The sequence below is a fragment of the Rousettus aegyptiacus genome, unplaced genomic scaffold (assembly GCF_014176215.1).
Source record: "Rousettus aegyptiacus isolate mRouAeg1 unplaced genomic scaffold, mRouAeg1.p scaffold_m13_p_1, whole genome shotgun sequence".
NCBI lineage: Eukaryota > Metazoa > Chordata > Mammalia > Chiroptera > Pteropodidae > Rousettus > Rousettus aegyptiacus.
Window position 1 is genome coordinate 49,982,472 of NW_023416284.1, and position 21,076 is coordinate 50,003,547.

Below are 21,076 nucleotides of genomic sequence, written 5' to 3' on the forward strand. Positions count from 1 at the left end.
TTTTGAGGTTATTTCCTTACTTCTTAATCTTTTCTTGCACATCTAATATGTGCTAAGCATTGCATTGGACATATTATTATGTAATTGAATTCTCACAATCATTTAGGTAATTTCCTCCATTTTATAAAGAAAATTGAGATACTATGAGAGTAATATTTCCTGATGTTATATAGCTAAAAATTGGCCGAGAGAATCTTATTCAGGCTTGCAAATTTCTTCCTCTAGTGAAGAAACTCTCTTTGTACATCAAAACTATAATTTTTTAATACAATAAATATCTATAAAACATTCCATTATTAATATTATCATGTTTTATAGTCCCAACCAAATCTATTCAACAAACACATTTATATTAATTACTCTTCACATCTGCTTATTGGATTTTAATATTCATTTGTCAGAGACAGTTTCTCCATATGTCTGCTTATAAGCATGAATTTTTTCTTTTTCTCAAAAAAGTAAGGTATGCAACTATATTTCAAGGTAAAAACAATTTACAAATTTAGCTTGTATAAGTTGAGGGTATCACATTTTACACAAATGTTCTTTTTATACACAATCATGACAGCAACATAAATGTTATCATATGGAATTTATATACTTCTACATCTTAAATTTCAATAACCATCCTGGATGTTTGCAATATTACAATACAAATCATGAAATATAAGTTTCATGGACCATAGCTTGAAAATTAAGTTGTAGAATATATTACTGAAATCCAGTTGAGTTCCTTTTCAACTTAATATAATAAATGTGTTAAATGCAGAACAGAATTGAGGTATTTTGTTGAATTCTGAAACACAAAAAAGTAAATAAGATTAATTTTCTTAGTAATATCATTCATAGTCTTCTTTTAATGAAGATAAACTTAATATGTTATAAATGCCTTGTGATTACTCCAGGTATGCCAATCTTTCGCTACCTTTAAAATTACAAGATTACTTTCTAGTATTTCAGATTATTTACAAGTTCCTCTTTATTCTTTCTTGCCAATCTTAATGATTTTCTCCCATATGAAGTCTATATCTTACTATCTAAAACTAACTTGATTCTTTCTCAATGTTACCTGTTTTCATTTTCTGTAATATTTGATATGATCTATATTTTATAGTCCAATCATAGTCTCAATCTTGCCTATCACCCTCCCCCTGCCACCACACACACACACAATCATTAGTCTTTTGGTATTTAAACTGGTGAGTGGCATCCAGGTAATCTTTGTATAAAAGAGAAACAAAAAAATTGTTAAGTTATATAATGTTAAAGGTATTAAATTTGTAGTAGGAATAATCACCATGATGGTGAGATTTTCTTAAAGATGATCTATGGCTTTGAGCCGAAAGAAAATTGTATGAAATTTACTCATGTTCAGATATTCATTATTATTATGAAAATTAAAAGAATTTTCTTCAAATTAATAAATATGTTGTACAAGATTAGCATTATAGAAATTGAATTCATAAAAGGCTGCAAAGTTTAGAAAAAATTGAAGAATCAAGAAACCCTTAAAATTCATAACAGATGTAGTGAAATTGAGTAAGTGAATAAGATGGAGATAAAACATAGAAATTTGGTTATTGGATTTTAAGATTTTAGAAATATGACGATTGCATGATAACAAGATTGTTGTTGCTGCCATAACAGAGAATTATATAAAGAGAAACTAAGGAATAATGGAGAAAGTATGAAACTTGGTGACTAGTAAGATCATCTACATGGCCATTTAACTTTTCCAACATGAGAGAAGCATATGGAATTTAGAAAAAGACTATGATCAAGATATAAAAGACCCAGTTAATTTTAATCAGTAGCTTTAAATCAATTTAGGGTACAGGTGTTGACCTGAAAAGAATGCATAGGTCACTTTTGCCTTTGGATATGACAGACCAGACAAATGTTTCAAATGAGAACCATAAGAAAACAAGGATTAAATACAAAATTTTATTTTTAAAATGTGAAAAAAGGCATCCAAGAGCTCTTAAGGGAAACTGGGATTTGAGGGGCTAAAGTCCCAGGGGAAGGCAAGCTCAGAGAAGTCAGTCAGATATTCATTACTGATTTTCCCCTTGAGGAATTTGCTAGCTTGTAAGAAGTAGCTAAGAGACTGAGAAACTAAGTAGAACTTTCCACAGTAATAAAAAATCAGAATCTAAAAAAGCTAAGAACGAGCCTAACAAACAGCCAAGCATCTACTAGGATTCCCTAAAAAGCTACTCCCTTGAAGTATGCACTGGACATGAACCTGCTCTCAAAAGATAGAACTCAGGTTCAAATTAAGTTAGACCCATAGCGAATCAGGGTGAATTTATACTTGTTCTAACAATTTGTCAAAAGCAAAAGTAAATCTGTTTGAAGATAACGTTATTCAGGGCCATTAGACTTTTTAACATAACATTCAATAAAAAATTTACCAAGTATACCAGCAAAAAATATTAAGAGTACAAACTTGAAAGTAATAATATAAATTTCTACATCTTCATAAACCCCAGTAGTTTATGTCAGCTGAGTATTCTTACTGCAATACAGGGAAAACAAAAAAAATTCTCATATATTCTGAAAGCACTGAAAAACTGCAGAAGTAATAAAGTCTAGATAAACTAAAATTCCAGTGAGGGAAGTGCTGAAGAGAACCAGACATCATCTTCTCAAAAGTGGTGCCAAACAGAAGGTTATGCTAAGCTTGACCACTGAGACTTTATCTAGGGAAAGCAAAACCATCAGAGAATTAGCTGACCTGTGACCTATGACCCTTGCATGGTTTAGTAAAAACTAAAAGAGCCCTAAATGCAACACCATTTTTCCCCATGAGATTTCTGGTGCGGTGTAGGTGGTGAGCAAAAATAAGGACAGAAGCTAAGAGATAGATAGAATACATTTTTTTCTGCTGCCCTTATTTATGTATAAATAAAAACACTAACCACACCATCCTCTGTGTGAACCAAGAAGGTGAAGAGCTAAACTCAACCCTCTGAAGAACAGTACTTTAGAGTTGAAGAGTTGGGGATCTGCCAAACTCCCAATCAAAAAATCCAGAAAGAAAAGGACCAAACTAAAAACAAAACAAGGTGGAATAAAATTGCAGTTAAGTCTCAACTCAATTCAATCTCTGAATGGATTAAGATAACAGAACCCTTTCTGGTAGGAGATAATGTCTGAAGTCTGCATACCTTTTTATATGTAATGCTAAGCATACAACTTTAAAATATTAGATAGACAAAGAGGCAGGAAGGGTGACAAACAATAAAATCCAAATCATATATATTTCAGATATTGAAACCATAAAGCTTTTAAGAGAAAAAAATGAGAATATGCTCCTGACTCAAAGATAGGTAAGTTTCATAGTTCATAAGAAACAATAACAATAAGGGACAGCTAATAAGTCAGACTTAACATAAATAAAACTTTTGTTTACTTAAAAACAATGTGAAAAATCTAAATATTCAAGGCACAGACTGGAAGAAAATATTTGCAAAATGCATATCAGACACAACTATGCTATATATATGTGGCATAAAAAGACCTTTTACAGTTCAGTAAAATAAATAAAATTGAAAAAATTGAGCATGCACTTAACAAAAGCATATGTGTGTGTGTGTGTATACTTTTATATATATACTTTCATATATATATATATGAAAGGCCAATAGTTCATTAAAAAGTTCTCAACATCATTATAAGTAAGAAAGTGCAGACTAAAACCAAAATGAGATACCAGTAAACACCCACCACAATGTCTAAATTAAAAAGAATGACATCACCAAATTTTGGTGATGATTTGGAGCAATATTGCTGGTGGGGCTATAAAATCATACAACTATATTGGAAAAAAGTTTAACGACTTCTTACATACTAGAGCTGAAACCAGAAGTCTTCTGACAATGTCTTATGAATTTAAATACCCTAAAACCTGACAATTTTATTCATTGTTAAGGTTTACCAAAAAGAAATTAAATATATGTTCATAAAAAGAACAATACAAAAACATTCATTACAGCTTTATTGGTAATAACCCCAAATCAGAAACACCAGAGGTGTTGACTATACAATGAATAAACAAACTCATATTTATTCAAAGGAATAATACCCAGCAAATATAAGAATAAGCTGCTAATATGCCAAACAAATAGGGATGGGTCTTAGATACACTAAGCTGAATGAGAGAAACATAAAAGAGTATATATTGAATGATTCCATTTATTTAAATTTACATTTCCAGAACAGAAAAAATTAAGCTGGGCTTCTGGTTTCTAGTTTTGCAAGTACAGAGCTTAGCAGTTCCCACTTCATTCTAATAAATAGAAACCTAAATAGAATGAAAAGACAACAACTCTTATTGGATTCATAAGTCATAGGGGAAATCTCTGCTCTTAAAATTGGAGAGACGGCATATAGAAGGAGCCATACCTTAACGGGTCAGAGACTCCTGGGTGGAACTGCAGCTGGAACCACAGCCAGGGTAGGCAAATGGGAACTGTAGGTGGCAAACTGGTGGGGACTCAGTATGGAAAAGTCTAAGAGTTAAAAACTCTAAGAGGATTTAGTCATGGGCAGGGTGGGAGGGACAATGCTGTGAGATTTAACTCCAGGTGCTCAACCCGATTTCCACAGTAGAATATGAGAAAAATGTCCTCATGCTTACATCAGGAGGCGAGGAAAAGGAACTATTTTGAAATACATCAGAGCACTTTGTTCTTTTCAAGGCATGCCCTCTTGAGGAACTAGTTAACTGAGACTAACCTGCTAGGATATTAACTGACTTGGGGAAAGGAAAATACCTAATTTCGCCCACACCTAGCCTGTTTCACCAAAGTGGGGAGAAAAAAGCTGAGAAATGCTAGTGAAGCTCACAGTCCAGAGTTACAGGCTCGAGTCACTAAAAGACTTGAGATTTAATCATAGGATCATAAAATACTGTCCCCCCACCTCCCCCACACACACCTCACTACCACAATGCTAAAGGTCTATTTATAAATGTTTCTCTTATTATTGATACAGCATTTCTGGCTATCAAAAAATTATAAGGCATATCGAAGACAAAAAAAGACAGTTTAGAGAAATAAAGCAAACATTGGAACTAGACATGGCAGGGATGATAGAATTAGATTGGAAATTTAAAACATTTATGATTAATATGCTAAAAACCTCTAATAAATAGATGGCATGAAATAACAGATGTAAGGAGAGAGATGAAAATCCTAATAAAAAGCAAAATGAGTGCTAGAAATCAAAAAATTGTAATAGTAATAAACATTTTCGATGGGATTATTTTATAGACTAGACGCGGTTGAGAAAGGAACTATGAGTTTGAGGATATCTCAGTACAAACTTCTAAAATTAAAAAGTAAATAGAACAAAGACTGAAAAAAAAAATAATGAAAGATAATAACCAAAGAGTGAAACTACTATAGAAGGTGTAACATACCAATAATGAGAATGATGAGAAGAAAGAAAACAAGAGAAATGTTTAAAACACTAATGACTGAAAAATTCCCCAAATTAATGTCAAGCACCAAACCACATATCTAGGAAGCTGAAAAAAACAGTAAGAAGGATAAATACCAAAAAAAAAAAAAAAAAAAAAAAAGTACCCTGGCATATTATTTTCAAATTACAGAATCAAAGTATCAAAGTTAGAGAAAAAATTCTAAAAGAAGCCAAGGAAAATGAAACACCTTATCTACAGAGAAACAAAGATAAAAATGACATCTAACTTCTCAGAAAACATGCAAAGAAGAAAAGAGTAAACTGAAGTTTTTGAAGTCTTGAGAAAAAGAATCCAAATTCACCAATTTATATTTTATACTCGACAAAAGTGCACTTAAAATGTTTGTATGTACAGGATACCAAGGTGGCGTACAAATCTCCGATGGTTAAAAAACATAGTCAGCACGGCAAGGACTGTATAACGCTAATGTACCTTAAAGCTTAGGATTTTTCAAATCAGATGTGAAAAATAACGGTAAATCTTGCAATATGTAAAGAAAAAAAGTAATTCACTTGAAAAATCTGAGAAGAGAAACCAATCACATCCATGGCTGTGCTTGGTATATTGCTGTTATATTGCTGGGGAGAGATGAAACACATCCTTATAATATTATGCTGTTAAAACCCAGAATCAGACTCACTCTCCTGACTGATTTTGTGCTCACCAAACAAGAATAAATAAGGCTTTTCCTAAATATTTTTAATATTAGTCTCTGACATTTATCTTTACATTGTAAATTAATTAATTGAAAGATCTAATTTGTTATCAGTCTTCTGCCAGTGGGAGTACTGTTAAGTCAAATTTTCTGAATTCACTCGAAATCACATTAACTCTAGAAAATGGATAAAAATTAATTTCTGGATGTAAAAAGAAAAAAGAACTCCTAATAATAATAAATTAATAAAATAAATTAATGTAAGAATTTTTACTGCTTTAGATATATCATTTCTAGTTGTATATAATTTTAGTTATAGAATTTTATAGATATATAAATATCATTATCGCTCTTTTTATTTTGTTATTAAGAAGAGATGCCATAACCTATTATGAAATTATAAAAAATATATCCTAAATACTATGGAAATTGATAAGAAACAATTCAGTCTAAAAATGTAAACAAAGAAACCGGTGAATGTACTAAGTTAAAAATTGAACTATAATATTTCTAAGTTGTTCAGATCTCATTGTACATATATCACACAAAATAACCAATTTTACCTAGCTTAAAAGAAAAAGGCTGTCTAAAAACAATGACACGTAACTGGATGAAATGAGACATTCTTTGTAGAAATTTGTCTATTGCCTGTGCGTGCATTTGTGATAAGTGTACATGCATATTTGTTTGTATTAACTCTATACATATGAACGTATGCAAACTGTAATTTATATTGTTTAAGAAATAAGATACCTTACACATATAAACAATCTTCTAATCCCCAAAATTTTCTTTATAAACCAAATACATCCTTGGTCAGGAGCCATGAATCATTCATTATTATACTTATGATCAAGTACAGTCTGAACACATGATGCTCAGAAAAATATTTCTTGATTAATGACTTCTTTAGAACATCTTTACTAGCTTTTTATAGAACTTTCTCATCGATACTGTTTCCGTTTGTGTTTCTCTAGCAAACACATAATAGTACATTTAAGAGAAGTAAATGTATTCAAGTGACATAATGCTCTCAAACTGTTTATTTCAATAAATACTTTCTCTTTGGGGTAGAATAAGGTGATGGTAGCAAAATATAAAAAGTTTATATTTTACATACACATATTTAAAACACTATAATATAAAAGCACACTGATATAAAATACTTTTCGTCTTGAAAACACAAGACCTTATGATAAAAAATATTTCTCTACCACAGTGTTCTTTATTTTAAAGAAGATGGAATCCTGGTCATAGGGAAGTGTGATTTTTCTATCATTCTTTTGAGTTTAGAATTTTAAGTTATACTGCTGCCAAAAATTCTAGACATTTCTAAAGAGAATTCTAATTCTTCTAAAAGAAAATATTCACCATTATCAATTAGTAACGCTATCATAATTTGCTTTGATGTTATAGTATTTACTCTTGTTCACATTATTTTGTGTAATGAACTATCAGTAGTGATTAAAAAAACTTGGGCAGTATAAGAAGACAATTTTTTGTGACCAGTGGGAAATAACCTCATTTATAATGGATGTCAGTGTGTTACAGTGAGAAGAACATGGAAATTTCAAGAACTGTGTTTGACTATCAGCTCCAATTCTAACTTACAATATCAGTTATATCATATTGCTGTTGTTATGAGGATCACTGTCTTTATTCTGTAAAAGGATGATACGTGTGAGTCATAGACGACAATAATATTAAGTAGAAAAATAGAATGTTTCACAATTTTAAGCTATAAAATAATGTGAAAAACAAAATTTCTACACATTGAATTTTTACTGTCATTATATTACATTTGTCTTTATTGTTCTACCTTATAAATATGCTTTTTATAATGAGGACTATGATGAATTATTTTTGCATTTTATTTTCTTTGGACTACCAGAGCTCATAGCTTCTAGACATATTATATTGGTGTATTTACTCTAGATTTTTGGTAATAATAAGTCTCACCTGCCTTATGTGATTTATCTCCTTAAGCTTAATTGTGGTCATAATTATGCATCTTTATACTTTTAAATAAGCTTTCACTTATTTCTTGAACAAATAAATTTTGAGTGACTTCAATGTAATCGATATCTGCTAGGTAATGTAGATATAGTAGTGAGTAGGAGGCCCTTAAATTATTTTTTTAATAAAGATCAGGGGATAAAAGATATTAGATAAAATCTATATTTGATTGTAAGCACTTTTATAGTAGAGAATAAGTCCCAGACATATTTAGTACTTATTAAACACTGTGTTTGGTGGTAAATAATTTGATTGTTGAATGACTGGAAGGCTACTGGGAGAGAGGAAGTAAGGCAACTAGCTTAGCCCTTCAGGTGAAGGAAGAGGGCTACCTGGGTAAATAACCTAATAAAAGTTGGTAAGTCAGAGACCTTAATTCATAAGAGGATGTCTCTGGCTAAAGAAATCCTCTTATAAATAAAACCCAAGACCTACAAGGCTTGGCTCCATGGAAAATATCATTGTTACATAGTATAGGATATATGACAATCTAGAGTACAAAATGGCAATTTCACAACATAAATTCTCCTATGTCAGTGATTCTGTAAACCTCAAATAGAGACTATATCTATTCTGAGCCAAAGGGCCCCATCATGCATGAAGAATTTGGGAAATTTCCCTTTACCACCCAGCTTTATCTGAGCTGTTGATTGCCTGTATCCTTGATATTAGTCTTAATGCATAAGTACAATGTGACTACCTAATCCTTGGCACAGGTTCAGGTATATAATGGGCAGATGGATGAAAAGAAAATCAGCTAGTTAAATTTAGATGCCTCTTTGTTCATAAAGCAAGCCTATCTGTGTGTGTGTGTGTGTGTGTGTGTGTGTGTGTGTGTGATGTGTCTGCATGTGTTTTTCAATAATATTTATTCACTACATTTATTTAGGTCTTTTGTCCTGTTAGTTTATATATTCAGGAGTACATTAAGGGCAGATACTGTGTGGAAAGTCAAGTCTAGCGACATTTCCCTAGATGTCCTGAGCAAATTTATTTGAGACAAACATGAAAATAAGATATTTTCTACCTGGACAAAATTCAGACATTAAAAGATAGAGCTTTCTTGAGAAAATTGGATATCGTCACATGTTTTACTTAAAAAAAAAAAAAAAAGCATCTAGTACCTTCATATTTGTTATTTATTTATCTCTCTTTTCTAACTTAGGTGCTGGCAATAGTCCTACAGTGCTAAGGTTAACATGGTAGTATGTTATCACATACGGCCAATTTGTAACACAATGAAGATTTCACATGCTAAAATGACATTATCTAGAGCTCATTTCTCTTGATAACTAAAATATTACGAACCAAGTCTGATCTCTTTAATTTTTAACATTGGATCATCTTAAATGTATTGCTTCCAACACCCTGAACATATATTAACCATGAAAGATATGCCTTTCTCTTTATTTTTAAATTCATATGCACCAAATACTGTGTTAAAAATATTTATATTATACATTATATTTCTTTTTAGACACCCTAGTTTCTACAATGTCATTATGGAATTTTCTGGGTTTTTCCCCTATTTTTATTACATTGTTAGTAATATCTAACAATATTAAGACATTGATGTTTCTAAATATAGAATGTTCTACTTAAGCTATTGTGCAGTCTGTGTAAAGATAGCTATCTACCTTTCTTACCTGTGTGTTTTTAATTCTCTCAATAATTGTAATACTTGAATAATACCAGACTCGATCTCTATTAGAATATATGTAAAAGAAAATTTTCTTGAAAATACCCTTTTTCTTTAAAATATAAAATAACTTTTCTTATTAGCTACAGTGAATTAAAGTTATAATTAATCTTCCTGAAAACAATCTTTCTGAATCATTTCAAACTATTTCTCAATTAAAGGTTATGGATTTCCTCCCTTCTGAATTCTCAGCTTGCTTCGCCTTTTGTATGCTGTATATGGCTGTCGATTTAAGAACTGTCTAATGTTATGCCAACTGTTTTAATACAAAAGAGGCATTTTAACATGTGAATAGCTTTAGTAAAAATTATATTAAACACAGTTAGTCATTATTAGAATAAATGTGGTTTTTCTCAGCATGAATAATTTCTGGTACATGAGTAGAATGAATTCAGTTTTTATTGTTTAAATTTTTAGTTTTCTGTTTTGAGTCTTACCAGCCTCCTATCTCCCCATACCTTTCATTAGAGGGGATTTCATATAAATGCGAAGTGCTGCACAAAATTGTAGTTTTATTTATATATAGAGAAAAATATAATTTTTCTTCAATTATCTTAAACAGAAGAAACATCAGTTGGTATGTTGGGTAGTTAATTCATCTTCAAAAGAATGTTCTAGCCTTGAAATTAAAAATTTAATTAATGGCTAAAGCATAAAGAATTTTTCAGCATGATTAAAAGAAAAGATATAAATATGAAAACTAAGATAATTTCAAAATTAGCAACATTTATAGTAAACATTCTATCACACAGAAAGATACCTAAAGTTTCATGTATTTGCATAACTGGACTCTAACATGTAAGTTATCTTGTTTTTCAGCATTACTAACTTTCTCCAAAAAATGTCGTTAATTGTAAAATTTCTAAGAAGTTTTATAAAGTGCATATGCCACCATGAAGAAAGTTAATTATAGTTTCTTTTCTATCATCAATAGTTTAACAAAAGTAGCAACTAAATAATAAAATTGATCATTTTGCCGTGGCCTAGTCTTGGCTACTGCTTGCTTATATATGCAAATTATATTCTATTTATATGGTTAACATTAGCTTGTAATTTATAACTGGTGAAAATGTACAATCATACTATTGATTCCTACCTTTGTTGATAATATATGTACCATATTTTATTTATCTCTTTTAATAAGTATTAAATTTGTTTCTTTATCAATATATACGTTTATAAATATATACGTGTGTGTGTATGTGCATGTATGTGTACCTATCTCCTACCAAACCACTGACATTTTTGCTTGGTATGAGGGGTTAAATGATATACAATGAAACTTCAAACATATTTTTTAAATGATTAATGAATTGATTCATCAACATACAAAATGCATGGGTGAAATACAAAGTTTAGCTAGCCAAGCATTCCTTGATAGTTCCTAATATTTAAAATGAGAGTATAGGAAAATGGGCATGCGAGCCAGTGTCTAATGACATCTCAGCCATAAAATTCCATGACCTCTGTAGTCTGATATCAAAGGCATAAGACTGTACAAATTAAACATCAAAGTGTGTACCATTTTTTAATAATTTAAAAAATCATAAAGAATTCATATGTTTGATTTAAAAATTTAACTTAATGTGAACATTTTGAAAGATACTATAAATGTATTTTGGTATACTAAGTAGCTGAGTATTTAATATAAATTAATGTCTAATCCTGCAAATGAAAGTGCATTCAATAAGTAGCATCTTTATTGTAAATTTTACTTTCTGTTTCTCAGAACAGAACAGGATTTTCTAAGCAATTGTTTTCCCTTAGTTGGTTTAGAATCACATAGTGAAAGATGTTATCATTTTCATATTTCTTCATATACAAAGCCAAGAGTAATTGACTCTGTTTTGTGGAAAATGATGTATTCACCATCTCTTATTTTGTTATCACCGTTGTCTGATAGTTTGTTTTGTAAAAAAGGCAAAGTGCAGCTGTCTCAAATGTGAATTACAGTATAGAGGGTCATAGAGACTTCATCTTGGGTAAAAAATGCATTTAATAAAGTTGAATAAGATTTCTTTAGCTTTCCATTTGTGTTCTGATGCTCAGGCAGACACCATATTTATAATTTTGGATGGTTATTCAATATTTTTTCAGCCAGGAAATCTGATTCTAACCATGCAAAAGGTATGCATTGCTTACACCGCATCGATTCTTGTAGAATATCAAAGTTTATTTAATATAATTTTTGCTATTTTTTTATCTCTCTTACTACTTTTATTGGAGGGGCCAAATATTCTCAAATTTACTTATTCTCCCATTTATTTTTTCCAGAAAAATCAAATGAAAATACATTGGGAAAATATAAAAATAACCAAAATAACAATGGAAATAGTGTTATTAATTATCTTCCTGGTTGAGGAACCTTGTAAAGGTTAATTATTCATGTTGTACTATAATCTTCTCAGCAATTGATATTGATAATTTTTGTTAGTTACATCTTAATCTATATGTTTATAGATATCTATCTATAAAGATAAAATTATGTATGTAAATATAATATGTAATATAATCTAATATTTATTATATATAAATACATGCATGTATAATATCCTAAAGTACAGTAGTTATTTTTGTTACTCATTAACATACTTTGCAATATCAAAATTAACATTTTTTTCATTAAAAGTAATCTCTATGAAGACAGTGACTGCATAGTCACTCAGTACACATATTTGGTAAACAATTGATTCTTAGAGATGATTTCCCTGAATGGAAATTTTCCCTTCTCTACAACCCAATGGCCTCTGTTGTAGTTTAAATGTTCATCAGCTCTTAACTACAATAATGCTTTATACTAACACTTTTCCAAAAACTTTTTCACTGACATTTCTAATGACAGTAAATGTAGCAACATTAAATTTGAAAATACTACTTTCTTTATTACAGATCTTCATTAACACATGGTCATTTTTATGATTTAGCTTAAAGTCCTTAACAAAGTTCTCAAGGTCCTCTGAAATTTCTCCTTTTCCTTATTCATGAACTTTTTTTATTCATGAACTTTTTAATAAATGTGTTTAATATCTTACTTACCAGGTAATGTGATTATCTTATGCCATTTACTACATTATAGTGACATGAAAATACATCACACTATTTCATACATTTTCGCCTTTCTTTTATTATTGAGATCAAATTCACATAATATATGTTGCCATTTTAACCATTTTAATGTATGTAATTTAGTGGCTTTTAGTATATTTCCAATAGAGATCATCATCATTACCTAATATCAAAACATTTTCACACCCCTAGATGAAAATGTATTCTCATTAAGAAGTCACTCTATGGCCATGCCACCCTGAACAAGCCCAATCCTGTCTGGTCTCAGAAGCTAAGCAGGGTTGGGCCTGGTTAGTACTTGGATGGGAGACCAACTAGGAAGACCAGGTGCTGTAGGTATAAAAAATAAAAAATAAGGGACTGTAATCTGACAAGGTCCTTGCAATCTGTGAGATACCAAGGATTGCCTCACCTAAAAAAAAAAAAAAAAAAGTCACTCCCCATTCATCCCTTCCCCAGCCCCTGCCAATCACTAATATGCTATCTTTATAGATTTGTCTATTCTAAATATTACACGGAAATGATATTATACAATATGTGCCTTTTTGAGGCTGATTTCTTTCACTTAACACACTGTTTTCAAGGTTTATCCATGTTGTTTAGCACGTATCAACATTTTCTTCATTTTATGGCTGAATAATATTTCCTTATAACTACATGCCATATTTTGTTTATACATTCAACAGTCAATGAACATTTGAATTGTTTCCACTCTTTGTCTTCCTTAATGCTCATTTAGGGAAATTCTGCCCAACATTTTTTGGTTAGATATCTCATATATTTATAAAATAGAGATGTAATTTTATATGTAAAATCTCATGCAATATCTCATGAAACTTTTTTTGAACCCTCTCAATACTATTTTTATGCATTATATTATGTCAAAGTTGAATAATTTTTCTTTAAAAATGGGTCAGAAACTTGCAAAAATATACATTTATATTGTTACTTGCATACTATATCACACACAAATTTATGTTCAAATTATATACACACTGAATATAACTTTATAAATAGTAATGGCTGTATTTAACTGTACATTTTATATACTGTAACAAAAGTTCAGCAACATACAATGTAACCACATATTTCTAGACTGAAGTGAGAAGATGAATAATGAAGGGATTGATTAGGAAGGTGTATGAGCAAAAGAAAAGTATGTTGAAACAAAATTAAAATTTCACATAAAATTCTGGCAGGTCAGAAAATGTATCTAAACCATTTTAATGATTTTCATAGTGGCTAAATTAAGAAGGAGAAAGAGAGACAGACAGAGAGACACAGAGAGACTCAGAGAGATAGAGAGACAGAGAGAGGGACAGACAGAGAGACAAAGAGACATGGAGAGACAGAAAGAGACAGAAATTTTTGTACTATGATTTAACTCCAACAAATAGCAATGTAATAACAATTTGCATCACTACAATTCCATAAACTTTCAAGAAATTATTCTACATGCAAGAAAACAATAAAATGTATTTTTTTTTTCAATTTTGTGCATCAGCAATAAATTGAGATGCCATTTTCCAGGAAGGATCTGAGTGAAAAGAAGAGAACAAAGTTGAAACAGCTCATTTCAAGATGTCTTTATACCTTTAGATAACTAATCATTTTAAAATGTAGTCAGCAATTAAAAAGGATAGCAAACATTGACTATATATAATTTTAGAAAATGTAGAAAAGACTAAGCGTGTGTTTTTTTACTGCCACTTCAGTAGCTGTACACATAGCAAATATAATTACAGCTGAGGAAACATGAATTTAATAAAATGTATGCAGAAATTCATACTACGTTTTTATATATATTGAGATTATATATGTATATAAATATTAATTCATATTCTTTTGATCACTCACCAAACATTTCCAAAATTGGAGTGCTGTTTTTAGCATTTTCATAAAGAAAAAAGAATTTTCTTTAAATATGTAAAAAAAATTTTTTTCTGGTTATGAATTTATGCTGTTTCCACAAGAATACACTCCTAAAAGTAACTTTTAGTTTACTGACAGTACTGTTTGAACTTTACAAACCATTATTGACACTGGCCTATGGTACATGTAAATCTACTTCAAAGATCAATCTCGAGTATTTGAAGATAAATATGCATTATTTTCTTTTAACTAATCTGGATCATATGTTTTCTACAAGTAATACATCCTACTGTGATAATGCTCATTGACAAAATTCATTTCGTCATTGGAATTAAATAGTACTTAGCTAAAAAGAGGATATTGAGCCAAATTCAGACTTTTGGGGGAAAAAAAACAAATACTGCCAAGCAGTTTTTCCTAAATTAAACTTTTATTTCCTAATATGTCAATAAAATATGTAAAATTTTTCAAAAGGCACTGTCTTCTCAAAACATAAATTATAAAATATTATAATGCGTATAATAGTACTTACTATAAGCTGTTTACTACTGATCATATTGCTTCACTAAAAATAAATACATCATACAGTTTTACAGTTTTTGATATGTAATAATATGAATTATCTTTATAAACATATTGGTAAATTAAGGCAACAGTGGACCAAGAAGGTAAATTTCCAAACAAAACAGGACAAATATTAAAACTTCGACATCCTAGTGTCCTTAGGACAAAATGATGACTCATTGTTCTATTGTAATCTTAGATATTAGACACAAATTATTAATATGAAATCTAAAGTCCACTGAAAGCCAAAATCAGTTACTTCATTCAACCAAAATTCGTTAAGCACGTTTCGTGCATCGGTCTGCTTATGTGGCTCATGGTCTGCAAGTGTTCTTGTACAAGTATATTAAGATAATAGTGCTTCTTTGGAGTCTTGTAGATGTATGGGGTGTTTTTGCTAGAAAATGTGATAGCATGTAGTCATTGATTCATAACCCTAGACCAAAGGTTATGAAAAAAATGTCTAGCACTTCTTTACTTAGTTATCTCCTCAACTGATACTTGGGAAAGTCGAGACCCTAAAAATGCCAGTTAATAAGGGCAAATAATTCAATTTCCAGATAAGTCTCAGTAATAACAACTTGGTTTCTTTCTTTGTTTCTCTGTCTCTCATCCATTCTTAACACTTATTTTTTTCACTATATTATCATCAAGGTGAATAAATAACTGTTTCCAGAAGGATCCAGCTTGGTCTACATCTAAATCTTGTGATGATCAAGATAGATCTAGAAATCTTTTTCTCTTTGGGTGTTTTCTGATCTTATATTTATTTTTTCTATTCTGTTTCAAGCAAAGTATTTGTATCCTAATGTGTGTTAGGAAACTTCACATTACCCACGACCATTAATTTTCACAACAATTTTCAGTGTCCTTAGTCTGCATTTAATTTAATCCGCCTTTATTTCCCATAAAAGAAATTGGGTTTAATTTTTTTTAATATCTCGCTTATAACTTTAGCTTTAAGTAGGCATATTTAATCCACCCCAGTTTGTTTGTTTTGGCAAGCTTTATAGCTGTCAGTATATTTATTATATCATGCATATTTCAGAAATAAATATCCCCTATCTAATTCATAATAGCTACAACTATTAAATCCTTACTATGTGACGTATGGCCTACTAAATACTTCTATATACTTAATGTTCTAGTCTAGATACTTATATAGACTAGTCTTTTATTTTTATAGTATATATGTACTTATGTACTTATATTATCAAAATACATAATTATATATATTTATGTAAGCATGTATTTGTCTATACTTAAAAATACTTAAAATACTGCTGTGAGTTATTGGTTATTAAAGTCTGTTTAAACATTAGCAACCTTAGGCACAAAAGGGATAAATGATATACTAAATTCCTGAGAGGCAGAAAAGAATTCAGAACTGTATTAAAACTGGTGCATATCTAATCTGGATTTAGAGTCAGTTTTATTCATTTTTATCCATCTTGTTTAGTGCTCAACACTTGGTAGACACTCCAATAAGACGCATTATTTCTCATAGTGTCAAGTAAATTGCTTAACACATAGTAGGAGCCCCCAAAGTGGTTTGAATTGAAAGCTTGCTTTGGTCTAAGACCCCTATTTTAAAATATTCTCCAGAAAGTACATTGAGATCATTTCTAGCTTGAGTTTGAGGAAAACACTTTTTTCAAAATAGGACTATTTTAATTTTATTTCTAAAAAGAGGAAAGATCATACCCATTTGACCAGAAATTTGATAATTACCTGACAAAAATGTCAGTAATTCTCACTCCTACAAAATGCTTTTTTTTTAGTTTTCATTTTGAGAGATCAAATGTAGAAAATAGTTGTGCTAAAAAAAAAAAAAATCCACCAATGCTCCACTAAGTTGTAACACCCATATGTTATTTTATCTGCGGAAACACAGGTAGATATTGTATTCCTTTTACTCCACTGTCTTTAAATTTGAGTAAGTCTTTTGTATACTACACTTTTTAGGCATTCAAATGTTATTAAATATATCTTTATACCATGTTAATGGTGAAACAACTGCACACATATTCTCTTCTGATCTGAAATGACTTATAAAATATCCCTCTCAATCATTTGTCTTAAAACAGTGGAGACTGGTAATTTGGATAGATCATGCTCCTTTTTTCTCCCTTTCTTTTCACTTTTTCCTCTCTCACAAATATTTTAATGTTGTGTTATTCTCTTTCAACCCCCAAAAGGAAGGAAAAACATCTATTTGCCACTTGAAAATTTGTATCAGTAGTTAGTGTGCATAAGTTTCAGTCATTTTCATGAGAATATGCCCCAAATTATAAGATTCTTCAGGTTATGGTAATAAATCATTATGTCAAAAAGTTAGTGTTGCCAGGTTCAGAATAAAATAAACTAGTTCAATTTGGCCTAAAATTATTTTCTTTTTTCCTCAGTCTACCACTCAGTATTGGCAGGTTCCCAATTCTGAACATTTTATGTTCTCACCTTTGATGTGATATTGTGATTGCATAAGACTCTCTGCTGTGAGTAGTCTTGCAAACCATAGGCAAAAGAGTCTGTTCCATTTTCCCTGCATACCCAGTTCCTTCCTCCAGAATTTCCTTGTAACAGTCATCTTTTTCCTGGAAACTTGTGACTCTGGGACTCATAAAGACTATCAGGTCAATATGTACCAAGACAGACAGTTAAACATTTAATTAAAGTCTGGTATAGAAATAATGTGATAACCTTGTGATGACAGTGTAATACTGGATTCAAGAGTGCCTACCAGAGATTAGCTTCACATTGTTCTCCCATAATAGGGAACAGGAATTGAATAATCTGAAAACTCAAGAAATATAAAACTCAGATTTTATTCCCAATCTCTTTCAGGCTCTAAGACCTTGAGGGAGCAAGTTAACCTCTTTTATATTCAAGTTCTTCCTAATATTAAGAAGTTGAGCTATTTGTGATTCCCAAATGACATTCATAGGAGATCTTATTAAAACAAAACGGAACATAAAATATTATTATCCCAAAGCTATAGAATCACACTTCTGGAAGCAAAATCCAAGAAGATCTATTATAAAAAGTGAACTCCCAAAATTCTAATGAGAAACCAGATTTGAAAAACACTGTTTATATGATGATTTCCTATTTTCCTTTCACATTTTATTTTAAAGATTTAGCTCATATGCTATTAATTTTAATAATATGATAGGCTGATTAAAATCTTAGCTTGGGGCAGGTTGGCAGTTTGGAGTTCCTACATGCTACCAATAGGTATTGCATACATCACCCTTTAGGGAAAATTAGCTCTGCACACCAGAAAGCTCTATTGCACTGATTACTTCCATTTCAGGAAAAATGATACATATAATAATAAAATGAATATAAACTTTCAGACAAGAAAGATTTGAATTCCAGTTTTGGAGATATATTTGGAAAGGAGCTCAGGTAATAATAATCCTCTCTTGACTGGCTTTCAGACACACAAGATCCAGCCAGCCCTCTGAGTTGAGAATGCGTGGTTCCTTCTAAGGCACAGTTAGATATTGATTGTTAGGTACACATGATGGCACTAATAGTCTCAAGATACATGTTCCAACATTAGCCTAATGCGAAATCAAATATAGAGCAAGTTAAATTTAAATTTCAGATCAACAACTGATAATTTTTAGCATAAGTATGTGACAAAATTGCATTTGGATATCTCATACAGTATTGGAGACATTATAAAAAAAAATTACTAGTTGTTGATCCAAAATTCAAATTTAACTGTGTGTCTTGTACTTTTATTTGCTAAATCTGGCAACTCTTTATATGAGGCTGTCAATTTTTTTTTTTTTAAGGAGCCTAACATAGTATTCAGGTAGACATGAAATTTTTCAAAGGGAGGTCTAATATCTTATACACTTAGAGTGATAATATCTTGCCTATAAACCCAAGAGAAAAAGGACTAAACTATTGTGTAGACAATTTTCTCAAATGGTAATAACCTTAAACAAATGCTATTTTCTTTGTGTATTTGTGAAGGTGGGCACATGTATGTTTGTATATGTATAATTTTATACTTACTTTTACTTTCTGAAAACAGCACTGTTCATTGGGCTAAAAAAGTATTAACTGTTCAGCCTTAAAAATATTTTAGTGTTATAGTTATATCACATCATAGAGGATATTAAAAACATCTATATTTTGAGATTTTAAAATAATAATTCACAGTTTGCAATATGGGAAACTATATATAAATTATATTTCAACAACTGCTTGCAACTTCAATTTTTAAAGCTTTTAAAAAATCTTTTTTCCATAGAAAAGAATTGTCTATTGATAGCATAATTGCCTTCAGACTGGAGATGAAGAAACTTAGAATGAAACAGATGGTTGTCTGCAAAGTAATGCCTACAAAGTACAATTGAAATCAGTATTCAAAAATGAACACTTGGAACTTTGTCTTGATATAATTGTCAAAAGAAATCTGGCTTGCAAATTTGAAAAATAAAATTTACAGTATTTAATTTTCATAAGTATTAAATAAACAAAACTAAATTTGTTGTTATATACTAATATTTTAATGTAAACCTTTATAAATTACAGTCTCTTAATGGACATATGTGCTATGTCAAACTCATACTTTAACTTCTTCTTTCAGTGGTAATTCTCCAAAAGCCTCACTGGCATATGAATACAACAAACTAATCTTTCTATGCCACATGATTAACATTCTATAATTAGTCAAATGATGAAAATTGCTAGAATTGTCTACTATATTACCATATATTTTATCTCATATACAGCTTGTAAATAATTTAAAGTAAAAAATAATTAGAAGAGATATTATAGATGAGTTTTACTTTGATCTCAAGAGAAAATGATTTCTACTGAAATGTAAGCAAAAACATACATCAAGAAAGGTGATCGAACATTATAAACTTTCAGTTATAAGATAAATAAGCACTATGGATATAATGTATGATATGATGACTATAGTTAACACTGCTGAATGATATATAGGGAAATTATTAAGAGAGCAAATCCTAAGAGTTATGATCATGGGAAGAATTTCTTTTCCTTTTAAATGTAACTATGTGATATGTTGGATGTTAATTGAACCAATTGTGGTAATCATTTACAATATATGTGAATCAAATTATTATTTAAGGCTGTATGCCTTAAACTTATACAGTGATGTATGCCATTTATTTCTCAATAAAGATAGAAAAAAACATATCATATTAAATGTCCATTTTTCCTTTATTTTGACAAAGTATTCTATGGTTGATAGAAAGCTGTTTCTCGTACAATTTGTAGCATTGTCACTCATGTGATAGCATCTGGAATTCTGTTACTAAATTGGGCCAAATCGACCTTTCACTATCAGATCGTATCATCTAAGTTTAAGTTCATGTGTTTGAACATACGTAGATTTTACTACCACGTAGGGAGATAATTGACATTCTCCAGGGAATCCTGAAATGGAGAAACAATACACTTCTCCACAAAGTTCAAAATTGTCTCTAGTCACCTTAAATGTCAGTGCTTAATCACCTGAAGCCAGGAGAGGATTTGAATGAATATCTTTAACAAGGACTTTTACAAAGAGGTTCAGTTTAAAGTTAATTTTAAATTAGGATTTTGGCAGTACATTAGCATGCTCAGTCAGTTGAAATTTAAAAATAACATTTATCAGTGTTTATTTAATGAAAATCTATTGACAAGTGGTTTCTTCTCAAGATGCTCAAGAAACTAACTTCTGGAATGT

The 21,076-nt window shown here is 30.3% G+C and overlaps 1 pseudogene; it reads left to right on the forward strand.

Annotated features, from left to right (window-relative positions):
• The first annotated feature begins 13,144 nt into the window (after positions 1-13,144).
• Positions 13,145-13,263, forward strand: LOC118606893 (annotated as a pseudogene).
• The last annotated feature ends 7,813 nt before the right edge of the window (positions 13,264-21,076 follow it).